The following is a 22,252-nucleotide window of genomic DNA, read 5'->3' on the forward strand; positions in this document are numbered from 1 at the left end:
CTACACCAAAGCCTTTGACTGTGTAGATCACAACAAACTGTGGAGAATTCTTCAAGAGATGGGAATACCAAACCACCTTCCCTGACTCCCGAGATATCTGTATGCAGGTCAAGAAGCAACAGTTAAAACTGGACATGGAACAACAAACTGGTTCCAAACCAGGAGAGGAGTACTTCAAGGCTGTATATTGTGACCCTGTTTATTTAACTTATATGCAGAACACATCACACAAAATGCCAGGCTGGATGAAACACAAGCTGGGATCAAGACTGCTGGGAGAAATATAAATAACTTCAGATATGCAGATGACACAACCCTTATGGCAGAAAGTGAAGACGAACTAAAGAGCCTCTTGATGAAAGTGGAAGAGGAGAGTGAAAAAGTTGGCTTAAAACTCAACATTCAGGAAACGAAGATCATGGCATCTGATCCCATCACTTCATGGGAAATAGATGGGGAAACAGTGGAAATAGTAACAGACTTTATTTTTAGGGGCTCCAAAATCACTGCAGATGGTGACTGCAGCCATGAAATTAAAAGATGCTTACTCCTTGGAAGAAAAGTTATGACCAACCTAGATAGTATATTCAAAAGCAGACACATTACTTTGCCAACTAAGGTCCATCTAGTCAAGGCTATGGTTTTTCCAGTGGTCATGTATGGATGTGAAAGTTGGACTGTGAAGAGTGATATCATATATTTAAGCTGAGTGCCAAAGAATTGATACTTTTGAACTGCGGTGTTGCAGAAGGCTCTTGAGAGTCCCTTGGACTGCAAGGTTATCCAACCAGTCCATCCTAAAGGAGATCAGTCCTGGGTGTTCATTGGAAGGACTGATGCTAAAGCTGAGACTCCAATACTTTGGCCACTTGATGCGAAGAGTTGACTGATTGGAAAAGACTCTAATGCTGGGAGGGATTGGCGGCAGGAGGAAAAGGGAATGACAGAGGATGAGATGGCTGGATAGCATCACCGACTCGATGGACGTGAGTCTGAGTGAACTCCGGGAGTTGGTGATGGACAGGGAGTCCTGGCGTGCTGCGATACATGGGGTCACAAAGAGTCGAACGTGACTGAGCGACTGAACTGAACTGTCCAACTTCTTAACACTTGATGAAAGGACTGTCTTTTTCTCATTGTTTGTGCTTGTCTGCTTAGTAGTAGATTAATTGATCATCAGTGCATAAATTTACTTCTGGGTTTTCCCTTCTGTTCCACTGGTCTATAAGTCAGTTTTTGTGCTAGTGCATACTGTTTTGATGACTGAAGCCTGATAGTATAATCTAAAGTTAGAGAGTTTGATTGCTTTAGCTACATTTTTCTTCTTCAGGATTGCTTTAGCTATTCAGCTTTTTTTTCATTTCCATACAAATTTTGAGATTTTTGTTCTACATTTGCAAAAATGACCTTCATAATATGACAGTAATTATATTGAATTTGTAATTACTTTGGGTAGTATAGTCATTTTGACAGTATTGATTCTTGCAATCCAAGAGCATGCTCTATCTTTCTATCTGTTTGTGGCACTTCTCATCAGCAATTTCTTTTATTGGTGTCTTATAAGTTTCAAAGTATCTGTATTTTGCTTCCTTAGGTAGATTTTTTCCTAGATCTTTAATTCTTTCTGATGCAATGGTAAATGGAATTATTTTCTTGATTTCTTTTTCAGATCTTTTGTTGTTAGTGTAAAGAACTATGCTACTGATTTCCATGTATTAATTTTGTATCCTGCTACTTAAGCAAGTTCACTTATGAGCTTTAGTAGTTTTGTGGTAGCCTTTAGCATTTTCTATGTATAGTACTATATCACCTGTAAATAGTAAGTTTTACTTCTTCATTTCCAATTTGGATTCCTTTTATTTCTTTTTCTCTTCTGATTGTTGTTGCTATGACTTCCAAATTTCTTTTGAATATAAGTGGTGACAGTGGACATTCTTGACCTCTTCCTAATCTTAGAGGAAATGATTTCAGCTTTTCACCATTCAGCATGATGTTAGCTGTGGGTTTCTCATATATGGATTTTATTATGTTGTGGTAAGTTCCTTCTGTTCCTACTTTCTGGAATTGTTATTGTTCAGTCTTTCAGTTGTGTTTGACTCTTTTTTTTTCAGACAAGTGACCACTTTTATTTTATTACTTTTGGCCACTTGTCATAGCTTGCAGGATCTTAGTTTTCTGACCAGGGATTAAACCTACACCCTGGCAGTGCAAGCACAAAGTCCTAACCATTGGACTGCCAGGAAATTCCCAAACAATCATTTTTTACAGGATAAATATTTCCCGTGGATTTTTAGAACTTATATTACAAACATATTGGTTGTTTATCTGAGATGCCAGTGTACCTGGCTAATGTGTGCTTAAAAAACAATTATTTATTTATTTTAATTGGAGGCTAATTACTTCATAATATTGTGTAATTTGCCATATGTTGACATGAATCAGCCATGGTGTACATGTGTCCGCACAGCCTGAACCCCACTGCCACTTCCTTTCTCACCCCATCCATGTGGGTTGTCCCAGAGCACCAGCTTTGAGTGCCTGCTTCATGCATCAGACTTGCACTGGTCATCTGTTTTAGATATGGTAATATACATGTTTCAGTGCTATTTTCTCAAATTGTTCCACTCTCGCTTTCTCCCACGTTGTCCAAAAGTCTGTTCTTTACATGTATGTCTCTTTTGCTGTCTTGCATACAGGGTCATCATTACTGTCTTTCTAAATTCCATATATATGCATTCATATCCTGTGTTGGTGTTTTACTTTCTGACTTACTTCACTCTGTATAATAAGCTCCAGTTTCATCCACCTCATTAGAACTGACTCAAATGCATTCTTTTTGATAGCTGAGTAATATTCCATTTTGTATATCTACCACAACTTCCTTACCCATTCATCTGCCAATGGACATCTAGGTTGCTTCCATGTCCAGGCTATTGTAAACAGTGCTACAATGAACACTGGTGTACTGTGTCTCTTTCAATTCTGGTTTCCTCGGTGTGTATGCCCAGCAGTGAGATTGCTGGGTCATATGGCAGTTCTGTTTCCAGGTTTTTAAGATATCTCCACACTGTTCTCCATATTGGCGGTACTAGTTTGCATTTCCACCAACTGTGTAGGATGGTTCCCTTTTCTCCACACCCTCTCCAGCATTTATTGTTTGTAGACTATTCGATGGCAGCCATTCTGACTGGCATGAGATGGTACCTCATTGTGGTTTTGAGTTGCATTTCTCTGATAATGAGTGATGTTGATCATCTTTTCATGTGCTTAGTAGTCATTCTGTATGTCTTCTTTGAAGAAATGGCTGTTTAGTTCTTTGGCCCATTTTTTTGATTGAGTCGTTTATTTTTCCAGTATTGAGCTGCATCAGCTGCTTGTATATTTTTGAGATTAATTCTTTGTCAGTTGTTTCATTTGCTATTATTTTCTCCCATTCTGAAGGCTGCCTTTTCACCTTGCTTATAGTTTCCTTCATTGTGCAAAACCTTGTAAGTTAAATTGGGTCCCATTTGTTTGTTTTTGTTTATATTTCCATTACTCTGAAAGGTGGGTCATAGAGGATCTTGCTGTGATTTATGTGAGAGTGTTCTGCCTATTTTTTCTCTAAGAGTTTTATAGTTTCTGGTCTTACTTTTAGATATTTAATCCATTTTTAGTTTATTTTTGTGTGGTGTTAGAAAGTGTTCTAGTTTCATTCTTTTACAGGAGGTTGACCAGTTTTCCCAGCACCACTTGTTAAAGAGATTGCCTTTTCTCCATTGTATATTTTTTCCTCCTTTGTCAAAGATAAGGTGTCCATAGGTGCATGGATTTATCTCTGGGCTTTCTATTTTGTTACATTGATCTATATATCTTTCTTTGTGCCAATACCATACTGTCTTGATGACTGTAGCTTTGTAGTATAGACTAAAGTCAGGCAAGCTGATTCCTCTGGTTCCATTTTTCTTTCTCAGGACTGCTTTGGCTACTCAAGATTTTTTGTGTTTCCATAAAAATTGTGAAATTATCTGTTCTAGTTCTGTAAAAAATACCATTGGTTGCTTGATAGGGATTGCACTGAATCTATACGTTGCTTTGGGTAGTATGGTAATTTTCACTATATTGGTCCTTCCAATCTACGAACATGGTATATTTCTTCATCTTATATGTGTCATCTTTGATTTCTTTCATCAGTGTTTTATAGTTTTCTATATATAGGTCTTTTGTTTCTTTAGGTAAATTTATTCCTTAGTATTTTATTCTTTCCATTGCAATTTTGAATGGGATTTTCCCCCTTAATTTCTCTTTGTGTTTTCTCATTGTTAGTGTATAGGAATGCAAGAGATTTCTGTGTATTAATTTCCTCTCTTGAAACTTTACTATATTTATTGATTAGCTCTCGTAATTTTCTGGTGGTGTCTTCTACCACCAGAAACCCACCAGGGTTTTCTGTGTAGAGGATCATGTCATCTGCAAACAGTGAGAGTTTTATTTCTTCTTTTCCAATCTAGATTCCTTTTATTTATCTTTCTCCTCTGATTGCTATGACTATGACTTCCAAAACTATGTTGAATAGTTATGGTGAGAGTGGACACTCTTCTCTTGTTCCTGATTTTAGAGGTTATTCTTCAATTTTTCGCCATTGAGGATAATGTTTGCCATGGGTTGGTCATATATGGCTTTTATTATGTTGAGGTATGTTCCTTCTGTGCCTGCTTTCTGGAGAGTTTTATCGTAAATGGGTATTGAATTTTGTCAAAAGCTTACTCTGCATCTATAGAGATAATCATATGGTGTTTATCTTTCAGTGTGTTAGTATGGTGTATCATGTTGATTGATTTATGAATATTGTAGAATCCTTACATCCCTGGAATAAATCCCACTTGGTCATGAGTATGTATGACATTTTAATATGTTGTTGGAATCTGTTTGGTAGAATTTTGTTGAGGATTTTTGCATCTGTGTTCATCAGTGATATTGGCCTGTAGTTTTCTTTTTTTGTGGCATCTTTGTATGGTTTTGGTATTTGGATGATGGTGGCCTCATAGAATGAGTTTGGGAGTTTACCTTCCTCTGCAGTTTTCTGGAAGAGTTTGAGTAGGATATGTGTTAGCTGTTATCTAAATTTTTGGTTGAATTCACCTGTGAAGCCATCTGATCCTTGGCTTCTGTTTTTTGGAAGAATTTTTTTTATTATAGCTTCAATTTCTCTGCTTGTGATGTGTTTGTTAAGATTTTCTGTTTATTCCTGGTTCAGTTTTGGAAGGTTATACTTTTCTATGAATTTGTCCATTTCTTCCAAGTTGTCCATTTTATTGGCATATCTTTTGTATTTCTGTGTTGTCTGTTGTGATTTCTCCATTTTCATTTCTAATTTTATTGATTTGATTGTTCTCCCTTTATTCTTGATGAGTCTGGTTAACGATTTGTCTATTTTATTTATCTTCTCAAAGAACCAACTTTTAGTTTTGTTGATTTTTGCCAGTCTCTTTCATTTCTTTTTCGTTTATTTCTTCTCTGATTTCTCTGATTTCCTTCCTTCTACTAACTTTGGGGTTCTTTTTTTCTTCTTTTTCTATTTGCTTTAGGTGTAAAGTTAGATTGTTTATGTGATATTTCTCTTGTTTGTTGAAGTAGGCTTTTATTGCTATGAACCTCCCTCTTAGCACTTTTATTGAATCCCATAGGTTTGGAGCTGTCATGTTTTCATTTTCATTTGTTTCTATGCATATTTTGATTTCATTTTTTTATTTCTTCCATAATCTGTTGGTTATTCAGAAGTGTTTAGCCTCTATATGTTTGTATTTTTAATAGTTTTTTTTTTTTTTTTACTATAGTTGACATCTAATCTTACCACATTGTGATTGAAAAAGATGCTTAAAGTGATTTCAGTTTTTAAAAAATTTACCCAGGCTAGATTTATGACCCAGGATGTGATCTATTCTGGAGAATGTTTCATGTGCACTTGAGAAAAAGGTGAATTCCATGGTTTGGGGGTGAAATGCCCTATAGATATTCATTAGGTTTAACTGGTCCATTGTATCATTTAGAGCTTATGTTTTCTTGCTAATTTTCTGTTTGGTTGATCTATCCATAGGTGTGAGTGGGATGTTTAAGTCCCCCACTATTATTGTTACTGTTAATTTCCCCTTTCATACTGTTAGCATTTGTCTTATGTATTGAGGTGCTCCTATGTTGGATGCATATATAGTTATAATTGTTAAATCTTCTTGGATTGATCCTTTGATCATTATTTAGTGTCTTTCTTTGTCTCTTATCACAGTCTTTATTTCAAAGCCTATTTTAACTGATATGAGTTTTGCTACTCCTGTTTTCTTTTGGTCCCCATTTGCATGAAATATCATTTTCCAGCCCTTCACTTTCAGTTTGTATGTGTCCCTAGGTTTGAGGTGGGTTTCTTGTAGACAGCATATATAAGGGTCTTGTTTTATATCCATTTGGCTGGTCTTTGTCTTTTGGTTGGAGCATTTAACCCATTTATATTTAAGGTAATTATTGGTAAGTATGATCCCTTTACCATTTACTTTATTGTTTGGGGTTTATTTTTATAAACCTTTACTGTGTTTTCTATCTAGAGAAGATCCTTTAGCATTTGTTGGAGAGCTGGTTTGGTGTTGCTGAATTCTCTCAGCTTTTGCTTGTCTGTAAAGCTTTTGATTTCTCCTTCATATCTGAATGAGATCCTTGCTGGGTACAGTAATCTTGGTTGTAGATTTTTCTCTTTCATCACTTTAAGTGTGTCCTGCCATTCCCTTCTGGCCTGATGAGTTTCTGTTGAAAGAGCAGCTGTTATCCTTATGGGGGTACCCTTGTCTGTTATTTGTTGCTTTTCCATGTGGCTTTTAATATTTGTTCTTTGTGTTTGATCTTCATTAGTTTGATTAATATGTGTCTTGGGGTGTTTCGCCTTGGGTTTATCCTATTTGGGACTCTCTGGGTTTCTTGGACTTGGGATGCTATTTCCATCCCCATATTAGGGAAGTTTTTGATTATTATCTCCTCAAATATTTTCTTATGCCCTTTCTTTTTGTCTCCTTCTCCTGGGACACTTACGATTCGATTGTTGAGGTGTTTAACATTGTCTCAGAGGTCTTTGAGGTTGTCCTCATTTTTTAAATTCTTTTTTTTCTTTTTTCCTCTCTGTTTCCTTTATTTCCACTATTTTATCTTCCACCTCACTTATCCTCTCTTCTGTCTCAGTCATTCTACTGTTGGTTCCCTCCAGAGTGCTTTTGATCTCAGTTATTTCATTATTCATTATTGATTGATTCTTCATTATTTCTTCTAGGTCCGTGTTAAACATTTCTTGCATCTTCTCAATCCTTGTCTCTGGTCTGTTTATCTGTAACTCTATTTTGCTTTGGAGAAGGAAATGGCAACCCACTCCAGTACTCTTGCCTAGGGAATCCCATGGACAGAGGAGCCTGGTAGGTTACAGTCCATGGGGTCGCAAAGAGTTGGACACAACATTTTGTTAAAGATTTTGGATCACCTTTACTATCATTATTCTGAATATTTTTCAGGTAGACTCTCTACCTCCTCCTCCTTTTTTTTTTTTTTTTTTTTGCATTTTTATCATGTTCCTTCACCTGCTGAATATTTCTCGGTCCTTTCATTTTGTTTATATTGCTGTGTTTGGGGTGCCCTTTCTGCAGGCTGGAAGTTCATGGTTCCTTTTAATTGTGGAGTCTGCTCCCTGTGAGTTGGGTTGGACTAATGGCTTGACAAGCTTTTCTGTTTGGGGGAGCTTGTGTCTGTGTTCTGGTGGGTGGAGCTGGATCAGTTCTCTCTGGAGTGCAGTGAAGTGTCCAGTAGTGAGTTTTGGGGTGTCTGTGGCATTGGCATGACTCTGAGCAGACCATCTTTTAATGTTCAGGGCTGTGTTCCTGTTTTGCTGGAGAATTAGTGTGGTGTGTCTTCCACTGGAATTTGTTGGCTCTTGCGTGGAGCTTGGTTTCAGTGTAGATGTGGAGACTTCTAGGTGAGCTCTTGTCTATTAATGTTCCCTGGAGTCAGGAGTTCTCTGATGTTGTAAAGTTTTGGAGTTAAGCCTCCTGCCTCTGGCTTTAGGTCCTTCTCTTATAGTAGCTTCAAGACTTCTCAAGACAGCATAGAAGATAAAACCCAAGATAAAACAGCCATGTTATTGGTGAAACCATTTTCAAGATGCCTCAGGATTTCTCAAGACAGCATAGAAGATAAAACCCCCATGTTATTGGTGAAACAATTCTCCATAGCCAGGAACACCCAGAGAGATTCACAGAGATATATAGAGAAGATAAGAGGGAGGAGGGAGTTGAGGTGACCAGGAGAAGAAAAGGGGGAGTCAAAAGGGGAGAGAGCAGTCTAGCCAGTAATCAGATCCCTAAGTGATTCCCACAGCCTGGAACACCTAGAGAGATTCAGAGTTATATAGAGAAGAGAAGGAGGAAGGAGATAGAGGTGACCTGAAGGAGAAAAGGAGAGTCAAAAAGAGAGAGAGCAATCAAGCTGGTAATCAAATCCTTAAGTGAAAATGGATACTGAAGATTATATTCTTAGAGGTACAAAATTGATAGCAAATATCAAAAGCAAAGATTAAAAACCTAGAATAGAGGTTAGACTCTCAAAACTACAATATAAAAAATACAAAACATAATTACAAAAATTAAAAAAAATATGGAATTTGTTTAAAAAATGTGTGTTTTTTTGAAGAGTAATAGTAATAAGCTATAAAATGAAAGTTAAAGGAGTAATAAAGAACTAAATTTTTTAAAAAATTGAAAAGTAATAATAGTAAAATACATATCTAGGAATTTCTCTGGCACTGTTGTGGGCAGTGTGGGGTCAGTTCAGTGTCAGATAGTTCCTTGTTCCAGCTTGTACTTGTTCTCGAGGTCTATAGGTGCTCCTCAAATGCATAGTCTCCAGTATTAAATGCAGGGTTTTAATCTGTTACACCTGTCACTTCTAGAGCAGTTCCTCTTTCTTTGTTTATTTTGGCTTCCTCTGTTTGCATGTCTCTTCAGTGTCTTAATATCTGCCCTGACACAAGGGGGGCGAAGGTGGCCACTTACTTAGGCTCACTTGTTCAGTTGTGTTGCGGGGAGGGAGGGACACTGCAAACATATGCTGCTGACATGTGTGGGGAGTGCTCGCAGCCCAAGGTGGTGTGTACTGCCTGGATCCACACTGCTCAGGCTCCAGGGTGCTCTGTAGGGGCACTGTCCCAAGCGGGTCCTGCTTCATGCAGTTCCCAGGACTAAGCTGCTCAGGTTCTCAGGTGCTCTCAAGAGGCACAGACCAAGAAAAGCTGTGCATTATTTGCCCTTCCCAGGTCCAAATAGCTCAGGTGACCAGGTGCTTGGCAGGTGCACTGTCCCAGGTGGGCCATTTGTCTTATTCACCTCCCTGGTCCCAGTCACTCTGTCCTGGGTGCATCATAAGGGCACAGTCCCAGGTGTGCCATGTATCTCCTCTGGGGCACTGATCTCAGGCTGTGACACTCCTGGCAGATACCAACTGTCCAGGAACCCAGGAAGACGTGGTTAGCAACTGGGAACCTGCTCACGGTTTGGTGGAAGATGCAGGGTCTGGGGCTGGGATTGAAGCAGCCCCTTGCCTTCTGGCTCTGGCTGTTGCATGCCTGCCTCTCTGCCTCTGGGGATGGAGGGCTCTATACAACAGCAGTCTTGCTCTCCTTCGGTATTCAGTAAGCCCTTTGTTCTGTGGGCGCACTAGGCGTACCATGAGGCATTAGAGCCTGTTGTAGGAAAGGTCTTTTTTGTTTTTCTTTGTCTCTCTGGTGAACCCACGCTTTGGGTTGCTCTTTTAGCTCCCGCAGATTGTCCTCGGGGCATTCAGGCCCAGTCCTTACCCTAAGACCAATGATGCAGCCCCCCTCCATGCCCAGCCTCCACTTGGCTGGTGGTGGACATGAGTGTCTGGGCCACTTCTCCATTGGCAGCTGCGGTTAAGCACATATTCTGTTTTTGTATTTTCCTCCCAGTTATGTTGCCCTCTGAGATTCCAAAACTCCCCACAGACATGCCTGTGAGAGGGTTTTCCACTGTGTGGAAACTTCACCTCCTTCATGACTCCCTCCCTAGGATGGATCTCTGTCTGTCCCTAAATTTATGTCTCTGGTTTTGTCTTTTATATTTTGTTGTACCTCCTTTTGAAGACATTGGGCTGCCTTTCTAGGGCCCTGGTATCTCCAGCAGCATTCAGAAGCTGTTTTGTGGAGGCTGATCAACATTCAAATGACCTTTCAGTGAATCTGTGAGGGGAAAGTGCTCTCCTCATCCTATTCCTCTGTCATCCTTGTGTTTGACTCTTTAAAACCCCATGGACTGCAGCATGCCAGGATTCCCTGTCCTTCACCATATCCTAGAGCTTGCTCAGACTCATGTCTATTGAGTCAGTGATGCCATTCAACCATCTCATTTTCTGTCATCCCATTCTCCTCATGCCTTCAGTCTTTCCCAGGATCACGGTCTTTTCTAGAGTTAGCTCTTCACATTAGGTGGCCAGAGTATTAGAGCTTCAGCATCGGTCTTTCCAGTGAATATTCAGGATTGATTTCCTTTAGCATTGACTGGTTTAATTTATTTGCAGTCCAGCAGACTCTCAAGAGTCTTCTCAAACACCGCTGTTGAAAAGCATCAGTTCTTTGGCACTCAGCCATCTTTATGGTCCAACTCTCACATCCATACATGACTACTGGAAAAAAACATAGTTTTGGCAATACAGACCTTTGTTGGCAAAGTAAGGATTCTCCTTTTTAATATGCTGTTTAGGTTGATCGTAGCTTTTCTTCCAAGGAGCAAGCATCTTTTAATTTCATGGCTACAGTCACCATCCACAGTGATTTTGGAGCCCAAGAAAAGAAAGTCTGTCAGTGTTTTCATTGTTCAGTTCAGTTCAGTCACTCAGTCGTGTCCAACTCTTTGTGACTCCATGAACCTCAGCAAGCCAAGCCTCCCTGTCCTTCACCAACTCCCAAAGTCCACCCAGACCCATGTCCATTGTGTTGGTGATGCCATCCAACCATCTCATCTTCCATCGTCCCCTTCTCCTCCTGCCCTCAATCTTTCCCAGCATCAGGATCTTTTCAAATGAGTCAGCTCTTCACATCTGGTGGCTAAAGTATGGGAGTTTCAGCTTCAACATTAGTCCTTCGAATGAACACCCAGGACTAATCTCCTTTAGCATGGTCTGGTTGGATCTCCTTGCAGTCCAAGGGACTCTCAAGAGTCTTCTCCAACACCATTGTTCAAAAGCGTCAATTCTTCTGCACTCAGCTTTCTTTACAGTCCAACTCTCACATTACATGACCACTGGAAAAAACATAGCCTTGACTAGATGGACCTTTCTTGACCAAGTAGTGTCTTTGCTTTTTAATATGCTATCTAGGCTGGTCATAACTGTCCTTCCAAGGAGTAAGCATCTTTTAATTTCATGGCTGCACTCACCATCTGCAGTGATTTTGGAGCCCCCTCAAAATTAAGTCTGCCACTGTTTGCACTGTTTCCCCATCTATTTCCCATGAAGTAATGGGACCGAATGCCATGATCTTAGTTTTCTGAATGTTGAGCCTTAAGCCAACTTTTTCACTCTCTTCTTTCACTTTCAAGAGGCTTGTTAGTTCCTCTTCACTTTCTGCCAACAGTGTGGTATCATCTGCATATCTGAGGTTACTGATATTTCTCCCGGCAATCTTGACTCCAGCTTGTGCTTCATCCAGCCCAGTGTTTCTCATGACGTACTCTGCATATAAGTTAAATAAGCAGGGTGACAATACACAGTCTTGATATACTCCTTTTCCTATTTGGAACCAGTCTTGTTATGTGTCCGGTTCTAACTGTTGCTTCTTGACCTGCATACAGGTTTCTCAAGAGGCAGGTCAGGTGGTCTGGTATTCCCATCTCTTTCTGAATTTTCCATAGCTTATTATGATCCACACAGTCAAAGGCTTTGGCATAGTCAATAAAGCAGAAATAGATGTTTTTCTGGAATTCTCTTCCTTTTTCAATTATCCAGCGGATGTTGGCAATTTGATTTCTGGTTCTTCTGCCTTTTCTAAAACCAGCCTGAACATCTGGAAGTTCACTCTTCATGTATTGCTGAAGCCTGGCTTGGAGAATTGTAAGCATTACTTTACTAGCATGTAAGATGAGTGCAATTGGGTGATAGTTTGAGCATTCTTTCGCATTGCCTTTCTTTGGGATTGGAATGAAAACTGACCTTTTCCAGTCCTGTGGCCACTGCTTAGTTTTCCAAATTTGCTGGCATATTGAGTGTAGCACTTTCACAGCATCATCTTTCAGGATTTGTAATAGTTCAACTGGAATTCCATCACCTCCACTGGCTTTGTTCTTAGTGATGCTTCCTAAGGCCCACCTGGCTTTACATTCTAGGATGTCTGGCTCTAAGTGAGTGTGAGTGATCACACCTTCATGACTGTCTGGGTCATGAAGATCTTTTTTGTGCAGTTCTGTGTATTCTTGCCACCTCTTCTTAATATCTTCTGCTTCTGTTAGGTCCATACCATTTCTATCCTTTATCGAGCTCATCTTTGCATGAAATGTTCCCTTGGTATCTCTAATTTTCTTGAAGAGATCTCTAGTCTTTCCCATTCTATTGTTTTCCTCCATATCTTTGCATTGATCGCTGAGGAAGGCTTTCTTATCTCTCCTTGCTATTCTTTGGAACTCTGCATTCAAATGAGTATATCTTTCCTTTTCTCCTTTGCCTTTCACTTCTCTTCTTTTCACAGCTATTTGTAAGGCCTCCTCAGGCAGCCATTTTGCTGTTTTGCATTTCTTTTCCATGGGGATGGTCTTGATCCCTGTCTCCTGTACAATGTCATGAACCTCTGGCCATAGTTCATCAGGCACTGTGTCTATCACATCCAGACCCTTAAATCTATTTCTCACTTCCACTGTATAATCATAAGGGATTTGACTTAGGTCATACCTGAATGGTCTAGTGATTTTCCCCACTGTCTTTAATTTAAGTCTGAATTTGGCAATAAGGAGCTCATGATCTGAGCCACAGTCATCTCCTGGTTTTGTTTTGGCTGACTGTATAGAGCTTCTCCATCTTTGTCTGCAAAGGATATAATCAGTCTGATTTCGGTGTGAGCCTGGTGATGTCAATATGTAAGTCTTCTCTTGTGTTGTTGTGAGCCTGGTGATGTCAATATGTAAGTCTTCTCTTGTGTTGTTGTGAGCCTGGTGATGTCAATATGTAAGTCTTCTCTTGTGTTGTTGGAAGAGGGTGTTTGCTATGATCAGTGCGTTCTCTTGGAAGAACTCTATTTGCCTTTGCCCTGCTTCATTCTGTACTCCAAGGCCAAATTTACCTATTACTCCAGGTATTTCATGACTTCCTACTTTTGCATTCCAGTCGCCTATAATGAAAAGGACATCTTTGAGTTTTCATTGTTAACTCATATTTGCCATGAAGTGGCAAATCTGATGGGACCGATACCATGATCATAGTTTTTTCAGTGTTGAGTTTTCAGCTAGCTTTTTCACTCTCCTCTTTCACCCTAATCAAGAGGCTCTTTAGTTCCTCTTTGCTTTCTGTCATAAGGTTGGTGTTATCTACTTATCTGAGGTATTGATATTTCTCCCAGACATCTTGATTCCAGCTTCTACTCCATCCAGTCCAGGATTTCGCATGATGTATTCTGTATATATGTTAAATAAGCAGGGTGCCAATGTACAACCTTGATGCACTCCTTTCCCAGTTTGAAACCAGTCCACTGTTTCATGTCCAGTTCTAACTGTTGCTTCTTGATCTGCATACAGATTTGTCAGGAGGCAGGTATGGTGGTCTGGTATTCCTCTCTCTTTAAGAATTTTCCACAGTTTGTTATGATCCACACAATCAAAGTCTTTAACATAGTCTATGAAGCAGAAACGGATGTTTTTTCTGCAATTCTCTTGCTTTACTATGATTCAGTGGATGTTGGCAGTTTGATCTCTGGTTACTCTACCTTTTCTAAATCCAGCTTGAATATAAGGAAGTTCTTGATTCATGTACTATTGAAGCCTAGCTTGGAGAATTTTGAGCTTTATTTGCTAGTGTGTTAAATGAGCAGCAGTTGTGCAGCAGTTTGAACATTCTTTGGCATTGCCTTTCTTTGAGATTGGAATGAAAGCTGACCTTTTCCAGTCCTGTGGTCACTGCTGAGTTTTCCAGATTTGCTGGCATATTGAGTGCAGCACTTTCATAGGATCATCCTTTCAGATCTGAAGTAGCTCAACTGGAATTCCATCACTTCCACTGAGCTTTCTTTGTAAGCTTTCTTTGTATTCTTTTAAGATCCACTTGACTTCACAGTCTAGGGTTTCTGGCTCTGGGTGAGTGAAAATACCATCATGGTTATCTGAGTCATTAAAATCCCTATAGTATAGTTCTTCTGTGTATTCTTGCCACCTGTTCTTAATATCTTCTGCTTCTATTCAGTCCATACTACTTCTGTCTTTTATTATACCCATCATTGCATGAAATATCCCCTTGGTATCTATAATTTTATTGAGAGTATCTCTAGTCTTTCCCACTTTGTTGTTTTCCTCTATTCTTTTCATTGATCACTAAGGAAGGCTTTCTCATCTCTCCTTGCTATTCTTTGGAACTCTATTCAGATGGGTAATCTTTCCTTTTCTCCTTTGCCTTCACTTATCTTCTTTTCTCAGCTTGTAGGGCCTCCTAAGACAACCATTTTCCTTTTTCCATTTCTTTTTCTTGGGGATAGTTTTTATCACTGCCTCCTATACAGTGTCACGAACCTCTGTCCATAGTTTTTCAGGCACTCTGTCTATCAGATCCAATCCCTTGAATCTATTTGTCACTTTCAGTGTATAAGGGATTTGATTTAGGCCATATCTGAATGGTCTAGTGGTTTTTCCTACTTTCTTCAATTTAAGTCTGAATTTGGCAATAAGAAGTTCATGATCTGAGCCACAGTCAACTCCCAGTCTTTGCTTACTGTATAGAGCTTCTCCATCTTCGGCTGAAAAGAATATAATCAGTCTGATTTGAGTGTTTACCATTTGGTGATGTCCTTGTGTAGAGTATTCTCTTTTGTTGTTGGAAGAGGGTATTTGCTATGACCATTTCTCTGTTTCTGGAGAACTTTTTATAATAAATAGATGCTGAATTTCATCCATAGTTTTTTCTATACCTATTGACATGACCATGCAGCTTTTATTATTCAGTTTGTTCGTGTGGTATATCATGATGATTGATTTCTGTGTATTGAAGTATCCTTGCCCCCTAGAGATAAATTCCAGCTTATCATGTTGTATGGTCTTTTTGTTGCAGTCAGTTTGATAGTAGTTTGTTGAAGATTTTTGCATCTGTATTCATCAGTGACATAAGCCTATAATATTTTTTTTGTGGCAGCTCTGTCTGATTATGGTATCAGGGTGATAGTGGCCTCATAGAATAAGTTTGGGAGTCTTCCTTCCTCAGCAGATTTTTGGAAGAGTTTGAGAAGCATAGGTATTAACAATTCTCTAAATGTTTGGCAGACTTTTCCTGTGAAGCCATCTGGCTATACTTACATTTGTTGAATTTTTTAAAAACTCTCTTAATTCATATATTTGTGATTGTTCTGCTCATACTTTCTGCTTCTTGGTTTGGTCTTGGTGGTTGTATCTTTGTTAGGATTTGTCCATTTCTTCTAGGCTCTGTATTTTATTGGCTTATAGTTATTTGTAGTTTTGTTTGTGCCCTCCAAGAGTCTCTGTTTCCCACTCCTGTGGATTTTCCCATTGGCCTTCAAATTCCCTAGAGGTTCTCAATCCCTTTGCCAGATCCTCAGGTCAGGAAATCTGCTGTGGTGCCTAGAACTTTTGTAACAGTGCAAGAACTTCTGTGGTATAATTTTTCTCCAGTTCATGGGTCTCCTGTTTGGCAGCTCTATAGTGGGACTAATGGCGACCTCCTTCAAGAAGACTTATGCCACAAGTTGCATCTTCCATGACCGCAGCTGCTGCCAGAGCCCCTGCCTCTGTGGCAGGCCACTGCTGACCTGTGCCTACACAGGAGACGCTCAAACACTCAAAGACAGATCTGGCTCAGTCTCTTGTGGAGGTCACTGCTCCTTTCCCTGGATCCTGGTGCACATAAAGTTTTGTTTGTGCCCTCTGAGCTTCTCTGGCTCAGTATGGGTATGAGGTTTGATTTTAGACCTGATTGTCCCCCTCCTACAATCTGTTGTGATACTTCCCTATAGTTCATATGTTTAAGAATCTGCCTGCAATGAAGGGACACCCAGGTTCAATCCCTGGGTTGGGAGGATCCCCTGGAAAAGGGAATGGCAACCCACTCCAGTATTCTTGCCTAGAGAACCCCATGGACAGAGGAGCCTGGTGGTTACAGTCCACAGTGGGGTGTCAAAGAGTCAGACACAACTGAGCAACTAATACTACTTACTACTTGCTTACTGTCCTATTGGGCCTTCCCCTTTGCTCCTGGACGTGGGGTGTCTTTTTTTGGAATCTCTTGATGGTTGTTCAGCAGCTAGTTGTGATTTTGTTGTTCTCATAGGAGAAGATAAGCACACTTCCTTCTACTCTGCCATCTTGTCATAGATGCGAATGCCAGACCACCTTACCTGCTTCCTGCAAAACTTTTATGCAGGTCAAGAAGCAATAATTAGAATCTGACATGCAACAATAGACTGGTTCAAAATTGGAAAAGGAGTTTGTCAAGGCTATATATTGTCATCCTGTGTATTTAACTTATATGCAGAGTACATCATGTGAAAGGTCAGGCTGGATGAAGCACAAGCTGGAATCAAGATTTCCAGAAGAAATAGTAATAACCTCAGATATGCAGACGACACCACCTTTATACCAGAAAGCAAAGAGGAACTAAAGAGCCTCTATGAGGGTGAAAGAGGAGAGTGCAAAAGCTAGCGTAAAACTCAACATTGAAAAAAGTAAGATCATGGTATCCGGTCCCATCACTTTATGGTAAATAAATGGGGAAATAATGGAAAGAGTGACAGACTTTCTTTTCTTGGGCTCCAAAATCACTGTGGATGGTGACTATAGCCATGAAACTAAAAGATGCTTGCTCCTTGAAAGAAAAGCTATGATCAACCTAGACCACGTATAAAAAAGCAGAGACGTTGCTTTGCCGAAACGGTCTGTATTTTCAAAGCTGTGGTTTTTCTAGTAGTTATATGTGGATGTGAGAGTTGGACCATAAAGAAGGCTGAATGCCAGAGAATTGATGCTTTTGAACTATGGTGTTGGAGAAGACTCTTGAGAATCCTTTGGACTGCAAGGAGATCAAACCAGTCAATCCTAAAGGAAATCAATCCTGAATATGCATTGGAATGACTGATGCTGAAACTCTGATACTTTGGCCACCTGATGCGAAGTGCTGACCCACTGGAAAAACCCTGATGCTGGGAAAAGTTGAAGGCAGGAAGAGAAGGGGATGACAGAAGATAAGCTTGTTGGATGGCATTATTGATTCAATGGACATTAGTTTGAACAAGCTCTGGAGATGGTGAAGGACAGGGAAGCCTCACATGCTGCAGTCCATGGGGTTGTAAAGAGTTGGACATGACTGAGCTATTGAACAATAACACTTATTTGTAGGAATGTCTCTTATGGTCCTTTGTAATTCTATGGACTTTGCTGTAACTTCTTAAACATTTTAAATTTTATTGACATGAGTCTTCTCCCTTTTTTTTTTCTTGATGAGGCTGGCTGAAGTTTTATCAGTTTTATCTTGTGAAAGAACCAGTTTTAAGTTTCATTGATCTTTAGTATTGTTTTCTTTCTTTTTTTTTTCTATATCATCTTTATGATTTTTTTTCTTCTACTATCATTGGATTCTGTTTGTTTCTCTAGTTGCTTGAGATGTAAGATTAGGCTGTTTATTTGAGATTTCTCTTGTTTCTTGAAGTAAGACTGTATTGCTATAAACATCCATTTTAAAACTGCTTTTGCTACATCTCAGAGGTTTTGGACTGTCGTGTTTTTGTTGTCTATAGGTATTTTTAAATTTTCTTTTTGATTTCTTCAGTGACCCATTTGGTATTTCATAACCTATTGTTTAACTACCATGTGTTTGCCTTTCTTTCTTTTTTTTTTTTTTTTTACATTTTTTACTCCTGTAATTGATTTCTAATCCTTTAGTGTTATAGTTGGAGAAGGCAATGGCACCCCACTCCAGTAATCTTGCCTGGAAAATCCCATGGATGGAGGAGCCTGGTAGGCTGCAGTCCATAGGGTCACAAAGAGACACGACTGAGCAACTTCACTTTCACTTTTCACTTTCATGTATTGGAGAAGGAAATGGCAATCCACTCCAGTGTTCTTGCCTGGAGGATCCCAGGGATGGGGGAGCCTGGCGGGCTGCCATCTATAGGGTCACACAGAGTCAGACACGACTGAAGCAACAGCAGCAGCAGCAGTGTTATAGTTGGAAAAGATACTGGAGATTATTTTAATTGTCTTAAATTTACCAAGGCTTGATTTGTGTTCCATTATGTGATCTCTCCTAGAGAATGTTTCATGTGCACTTAAGAAATTCATTTCTTCCTATAAGCTTATTTCAGGTGGAATGTTCTATAAATATCACATTTCTCTCGTATGATGTGTCATTTAAGGCCTTTGTTTCCTTATTGATTTTCTATCTTGATGATCTGTCCATTATAGAATGTGAGGTATTAAAGTCCCCACTATTATTGTGTTATTGTCATTGTCTATTTTTATGACTGTTAGCATTTATCTTATATATTGAGGTGCTCAGAGAAGGAAATGGCAACCCACTCCAGTGTTCTTGCCTGGAGAATCCCAGGGACGGGGGAGCCTGGTGGGCTGCCATCTATGGGGTCGCACAGAGTTGGACATGCCTGAAGTGACTTAGCAGCAGCAGTGGCAGCAGCATTGAGGTGCTCATCTGTTGGGTGTATATATGTTTGCAATTGTTTTTTCATCTTGGACTTATCCCTTGACCATATGTAATACCCTTCTTTGTCCCTTATAACAGTTCTTAAATGTCTGGGGTTTTTTGATATATGTATTGCTACTCTAGCTTTCTTATGATTTCCATTTGCATGAAATACCTTTTTCCATCCCCTTACTTTTATTCTATATGTGTCTATAGATATGAAGTGGGTCTCTTGTATACAGCATTTATACAGGTCTTGATTTTGTATCCATTCTGCCAGTTTGTGTCTCAGACTTTATTTTGGGGGTTCCAAAATCACTGCAGATGGTGATTGCAGCCATTAAATTAAAAGACGCTTACTCCTTGGAAGAAAAGTTATGACCAATCTAGATAGCATATTCAAAAGCAGAGACATTACTTTGCCAACAAAGGTCTGTCGAGTCAAGGCTATGGCTTTTCCAATGGTCATGTATGGATGTGAGAGTTGGACTGTGAAGAAAGCTGAGCACTGAAGAATTGATGCTTTTGAACTGTGGTGTTGGAGAAGACTCTTGAGAGTCCTTTGGACTGCAAGGAGATCCAACCAGTCCATTCTAAAGGAGATCGGCCCTGGGTGTTCTTTGGAAGGAATGATGCTAAAGCTGAAACTCCAGTACTTTGGCCACCTCATGAGAAGAGTTGACTCATTGGAAAACTCTGATGCTAGGAGGGATTGGGAGCAGGAGGAGAAGGGGATGACAGAGGATGAGATGGCTGGATGGCATCACTGACTCGATGGACGTGAGTTTGAGTGTACTCCAGGAGTTGGTGATGGACAGGGAGGCCTGGCATGCTGCAATTCATGTGGTCGCAGAGTCGGACACAACTGAGCACCTGAATGAAACTGAGGCTAGGGCATTTAATCCATTTATATTTAAGGTAATTGTCAAGGAATTCTTAGGTGATTTCGTGGTTAAGACTCTGCAGTCACAATGTTGGGGGCATGGGTTCAATCCCTGGTTGGCGAAAGTACAGCATGAACCATGGCACTTTCCCCTCCCCCAAAAAAAGAGCGAAAAAGATCTTTATTTATATGAATATTCTTATTTCCCAGTGGTTAATTGTTTTGGATTTGTTTTTGAAGGTCTTTTTTCCACCCCTTTGTTTTTTTTTTTTTTCTCTTGTGATTTGACATCTATTTCTCATGATGTGTTTGATTGCTTTTTATTTTTGTGTGTGTATCTATTTTAGATTTTTGGTTTGTGGTTCCCATGAGGTTTTGATTTAGCCTTCTATATATGTACAAGATTAAGTTGTTGATCTGTTGATTTCAAATGCATTTCCTATTCTTCATTTGTACTCTCCCTTTTGCATGGTTGTTTTTGGACATCATATTTCTTTGTGGATGATTTCCTACATTGTTTTTGTTTGCCTTCACCAATGAGCATCCCCATTCCTCAGTTTATTTATTCTAATTGTGTCTTCTTTTCTGCATAGAGAAGTTCCTTTAGGATTTTTTGTAATACTGGCTTGGAGGTGCTGAATTCTCCTGGCTATTGTTTATAATGCTTTTGGGTTCTCTGTCAATTCTGAAGGTGGGCTTTGATGGGTAGAGTATTCTTGTTTAAAAAAAATATATATATATATGTTATTTTTTCCCTTTCATCACTTTAAATACCTCTTGCCACACCCTTCTGAGAGGCCTCCAGAGTTTCTGCTCAAAAATTGGTTGATAACCTAATCGGAGTTCCCTTGTATGTTATTTGTTGCTTTCCCCTTGTTTCTTTTAATACTTTTTATTTGTCTTTATTCTTTATTTTATTTTATTTTTTTTTTAAATTCTAAAATCTTTAATTCTTACATGCGTTCCCATTCTTTCAGTTTGATTAATATGTGTCTCGGCATATTCCTCCTTGGGCTTATGTTTTATGGGACTCTTTGCATTTCATGGACTTTACTGACTGTTTTCTTTCTCATGTTAGGGAAGTTTGGGGCTATAATCTCTTCAAATACTTCCTCAGGCCACATCTCTCCCTTTTCTACTCTTTTTGGACCCCTATAATGATAAATGTTGGTGTATTTTAATTTTGTCTCAGAAGTCTCTGAAACTGTCCTTTCTTTTATTCTTTATTCTTTGTTCTGTTCCATGGAATTGATTCCTACCATCCTGTCTTCCTGCTCCCTTATTCATTCTTCTGACTCAGCTATTCTGCTGTTGATTACCTCTAGTATATTTTTCATTCCAGTTATTTTCTTGTTCATTTCTGTTCTTTATATCTTTGGTTTCTTTGTTAAACATTTCTTGTAATTTCTTAGTCTGTGTCTCCATTCTTTTTCCAAGACTTTGGACCATTTTTACTACAGTTCAGTTCAGTTCAGTTCAGTTGCTCAGTCGTGTCCAACTCTGCGACCCTATGAATCGCAGCACACCAGGCCTCCCTGTTCATCACCATCTCCTGGAGTTCACTCAGACTCATGTCCATCGAGTCCGTGATGCCATCCAGCCATCTCATCCTCTGTCGTCCCCTTCTCCTCCTGCCCCCAATCCCTCCCAGTATCAGAGTCTTTTCCAGTGAGTCAACTCTTCGCATGAGGTGGCAAAGTACTGGAGTTTCAGCTTTAGCATCTTTCCTTCCAAAGAAATCCCAGGGCTGATCTCCTTCAGAATGGACTGGCTGGATCTCCTTGCAGTCCAAGGGACTCTCAAGAGTCTCCAACACCACAGTTCAAAAGCATCAATTCTTCAGTGCTCAGCCTTCTTCACAGTCCAACTCTCACATCCATACATGACCACAGGAAAAACCATAGCCTTGACTAGACAGACCTTAGTCGGCAAAGTAATGTCTCTGCTTTTGAATATACTATCTAGGTTGGTCATAACTTTTCTTCCAAGGAGGAAGCGTCTTTTAATTTCATGGCTGCAGTCACCATCTGCAGTGATTCTGGAGCCCCCCAAAAATAGTCTGACACCGTTTCCACTCTTTCCCCATCTATTTCCCATGAAGTGATGGGACCGGATGCCATGATCTTCATTTTCTGAATGTTGAGCTTTAGGCCAACTTTTTCGCTCTCCTCTTTCACTTTCATCAAGAGGCTTTTTAGCTCTTCACTTTCTGCCATAAGGGTGGTGTCATCTGCACTGCAGTTACTCTTAATTATTTTTTAGGTAGGTTGCATATCTCCTCTTCATTTAGTTGTTCTTATAAGTTTTGTTGCTTCATCTGAAACATTTATCTGGCCTCTCAGTTTGTCTAACTTTCTGTGTTTGTGGACTCCTTTCTGCTGGCTAGAGGATTATAGCTTTTCTTGCATCTGGGGTGTGCTGTCTGGTGGGTGAGGTTTATCCTGAGGCTTGTGGAGGCTT

This window comes from Ovis canadensis, chromosome 1, assembly GCF_042477335.2.
Source record: "Ovis canadensis isolate MfBH-ARS-UI-01 breed Bighorn chromosome 1, ARS-UI_OviCan_v2, whole genome shotgun sequence".
Taxonomy (NCBI): Eukaryota; Metazoa; Chordata; class Mammalia; order Artiodactyla; family Bovidae; genus Ovis; species Ovis canadensis.